Source organism: Eptatretus burgeri, chromosome 16 (genome assembly GCF_056783735.1).
Source record: "Eptatretus burgeri isolate ZD-2024b chromosome 16, Ebu_testis_v1, whole genome shotgun sequence".
Taxonomy (NCBI): domain Eukaryota; kingdom Metazoa; phylum Chordata; class Myxini; order Myxiniformes; family Myxinidae; genus Eptatretus; species Eptatretus burgeri.
In genome coordinates this window covers 67,398,722-67,402,875 of record NC_140976.1, presented here as the reverse complement: position 1 = coordinate 67,402,875, position 4,154 = coordinate 67,398,722, and the positions used below count along the sequence as shown (strand labels likewise).

Genomic DNA, 4,154 nt, shown 5'->3' with positions numbered 1-4,154 from the left:
TGATTTGCAACTCGGGCGGTGGCCAGATGAGATCATTAAGAGAAGCTTGTCATTTCCTGTGCCCACACCCAATGATTAAGCAATCTCCTCATCGTTGCTTTATAAGCGGTTCGCCAGACAAAGTTTCTGCCAGACGGGATTTTCATTTTTACAACTGAGGCATGGACGATATTTCTTCCGATGAAGCCAACAGCCCACTACAGAGTTGGTAAGTTTGTGTATGCTTTTCTCTTTGAACGATGAAGCAAATGATTATTAATTAAATCATGATAATTCTGATATATATATATATATATATATATATATATATATATATATATATATATTTTCCCTGACAGGGCATTGGAAAAAATTGAGTTTACATATCACGACGTGGTTCATGAAATTAATACTCTTATTGAAGAGATCAATGATTTTAGAAGAGAATTGAAAGACATTTACAATGAGTGGCATGAAGTCTTATCACGTCCTCTCATCTCGAAGGAATTAAACCAATGGTGAGACACGTGTGTGTGCCTCTCTCTCTGTCTGTCTTTCTACCTACCTCTCTCTGCTCTTATTGAAGAGGCCAATGATTTATAATGACTGGTCTCTGATCTCGAATGAATTAAACCAATGGTGAGGCACGTGTGTGTGTGTCTATGTGTGTGTGTGTATGTGTGTGTGTGTATGTGTGTGTGTGTGCGTGTGTGTGTGTGTGTGTGTGTTGCTTTCCCTGTCTGTCTCTTCATCTATACCCTTGACTTATTATTTTTTTTTTCAGCACTATCGCACAACATCAGCTGTTGAAGCAATCTTGTACAACACATGATTTTCTGGAGGTAAATATTTCTGAATTATTATTAATATCACTCGTACAACACATGATTTTCTGGAGGTAAATATTTCTGAATTATTATTAATATCACTCTCTCTTTAGAATGTCGCCTTATGTTGGTTGCATCATTAGTTTGGACGTGGTTTTGTCAGTACACTGGAATTCATTTTATTGACCTTGAAAGGATGACAGGCTCCTGGTGTGTTAATTCAGTGGTCAAGGAGGCTTATTCATATTACCATGTAATTATCTTTATAGAACCTAATTATTATCCACTTTTTGTTTCAAAACAGAATATGGTGTCTGAGTTTCGAAATCACAAGACATCTGAAGAAGATTGCTGGGAAAGATTGTACATTCTCGCAAATGAATATTTAATATTTTCAATATTAATAAATTATATTTGTTTTGTTTACAATTACTTGATTCTGAATTACAAGAAAAGAATAAAAGAGATGTAAAGGGGGGGGTTGGGGGAGGGGGGTAGGTGCGCTCCCCCAATGACCCATCACCCCCTCATCCCATCCCTCCCCTCCCCATGTGTGTGTGTGGGGAAGGGTGGGGGTGGGATGAGGGAGGTGGTGGGTCAAAGGTGGGGGCGCACAGGGGGATGAGGGGGGTGGGGCTTGTGTGGGCGGGGCTTGTGTGGGCGGGGCTTCGGTGGGGGCTTGTGTGGGTGGGGTGTGGGTGGGAGGGGCTTGTGTGGGCGGGGTGTGTGTGGGTGGGGCTTGTGTGGGTGGAGCTTGTGTGGGCGGGGGTTTATGTGGGTGGAGCTTGTGTGGGAGGGGTTTATGTGTGTGGAGTTTTTGTGTGGAGCTTGTGTAGGCAGGGCTTATGTGGGAGGGGTTTATGTGGGCAGGGTTGATATGGGCAGGGGTGTATGTGGGTGGAGCTTGTGTGGGAGGGGTGAATGTGGATGAGGCTTATGTGGATGAGGTTTGTGTGGATAAATGGATGGGTGGAGAGATGGGGGGATGGGTGGATGAGTGGAGCTTGTGTGGATGGGTGGATAATTTTTTAATTAAATAAACATGTTGTGTGTGTGGGGAACTAATTAACTAATCACTAATTATGTGAATATGATGAATATGGGTGGAGCTTGTGTGGGGTTTGTGTGTGTGGAGCTTGTGTGGAGTTTTTGTGTGGAGGTTGTGTGGAGCTTGTGTGGGGTTTGTGTGGGGTTTGTGTGGGCGGGGCTTCGGTGGGAGGGGCGTGTGTGGGCGGAGTCAAAAAGGGGCGGAGTCAAAAATTTCAATTTATTGGAGCTTGTGGGGGGTGTGTGGTGGGGTTTGTGTGGGGTTTGTGTGGGCGGGGCTTGTGTGGGCGGGGGCTTGTGTGGGTGGAGCCAAAAAGGGGCGGAGTCAAAAAATTTCAATTTATCTTTGTCTTTTGTAATTCCTGTGAATAAAATGAACCTAAAATCTCTTCCCTTCCAAATCATATATCTTATAAGTCCAAGGAACCGTATCTATTACATCAACAATTTTAAAAAGCTCGTTGGTCCATCTTTTCGTATAACCTTTTTCAAAATGAGATTTCCACCTATATATTCTTACGATATCACCAACTTTGAACTTAGGTTTTCTGACATTAATCTCTTTTTCATATTTTAATTTTGTAAATGTTTCTGATGGTTTCATATTTGTTGCCGTGTGAATCGTGTCATTATACTTATCCACAATATCCTGAATAAAAGATGACCATTGTTGTGAACCGAGTTGTGTGAATTTTTTATATAGTCTCTCTTTTAAGGTACGATTAAAACGTTCAACAACAACTGCCTTCCCTTCATTAAAGGTACTGTATAATGTAATACTGTTATTTTTTAGAAAATTCATAAATGTCTTGTTATAAAACTCTCTACCCTCATCAGTCCACAATTTTTTAGGTTTTCTCTTACTTTTATTAAATATCTGTTGAAAAGCTAACATAAGAGTATTACCTGTTTTGTTTTTTAAAGGGACAACCCACACATATCTACTCCTCAAATCAATAACGGTTAAAGCATACTTGTACCCCTTATCATTATTGAGTTCAATCAAATCAGCAGACCAGATATAATCTACTTCCTTGGAATAAACTTTCCTTCTCTGAAACTTTGTGAATATTGGTTTATGTAATTCATCAGCTAATTGCTCTTCAATCTTAATGACATCATTAGAGCTTACAAGTTTTTTGAATTTCCAAGTCCAAGTTTCAATTTAGCACTGATCATCTTCTTCACAATGAACTGATCAACTTTTTCTCTCAAGGTTGGATTTTGTATCAGAGACAAATTATACAACATTTCTCTATCGGCTTCATGCTTTTCTTCCAACGTTGTGGTATTCCCATAATCAATATCGTGTCTCATGCACACTTCATCAACTCTATTGATAGGCTTACTCCAGGATTTAGGATTGTCTGCCTCATCTAATCTTTTATCCAAGTTTGTGCCTGGACCACAGAAAGAATACCCTGGAAGATGTAATTCCCCTGGTATTCCAGTAGTTGTAAATTTACTTCCTGATAAAAACTTTTGTATATCTCCTCCTAGTTTGTGTTGGGAGATAAATTGATTTTTTTGAACCACACACCGAACATATACCTTTTTGTATAACCCTGTTATTTTTACTTTTAATATATGAAATATTTTTAGTATTAGTTTTCTTTTTACATTTGAGACAATAACTCATTTATTTATGAGAAAAATTCCTGCAGAGTGCAAAAACCTTTTTAGTTTCCAACATGCACATTTGAATCTTAATTTTTAAAACATAAAGAATCCTTAGAAATGCCTTCACTCTCTCCCCCATTTATTTAAGAAAAAAAAAAAAAATGAAAAACTTGAATTAAAATACATGTCTTCTCGATGTCAATAGTCTTGTCGAAAGTATTGTAAATAGACTTATCAATTCTTTGTTTTCCTCCTCGGTGGGTTGAGTTATTTTCTGTAATACCCCTATTCTTTTTGAATCTCACTGGTTTTCATATTTTGATATTTATTCATCCACTCTCTTTCCTCCCTCACCTCCCTCTCTCTCTTCTCTCTTTCCTCCCTCTCTCTCTTCTCCCTTTCATCCCTCTCTCTCTTCTCTCTTTCCTCCTTCTCTTTCTTCTCCCTCTCCTCCTTCTCTCTCTTCTCCTTTTCCTCCTCTTCCCTCTCTTCTTCAACTCCTTCCTCATCCCTTACTATCCTTGAATCGCTTACACCCCATAGAATATTATACATATATTCATCAGGATTTCTTGTTATTCCTGTATCCAAAATAATTTTTTACAACAGGAAACCAATAAAATTTCTTTTGAATTTCTAAAAGAGCCTTACCTTTTCTTAACTTTATAATTTTTTCATTAT

The 4,154-nt window shown here is 38.6% G+C and overlaps 1 long non-coding RNA gene across 1 annotated transcript; it reads left to right on the top strand.

Moving 5' to 3' along the window:
- Positions 1-337: 337 nt before the first annotated feature.
- LOC147011257 (uncharacterized) lies at positions 338-1,235 on the top strand. Its single transcript, XR_015052401.1, has 3 exons — positions 338-497; positions 764-821; positions 1,111-1,235. It is a non-coding gene; the product is annotated as an uncharacterized LOC147011257 (long non-coding RNA).
- The last annotated feature ends 2,919 nt before the right edge of the window (positions 1,236-4,154 follow it).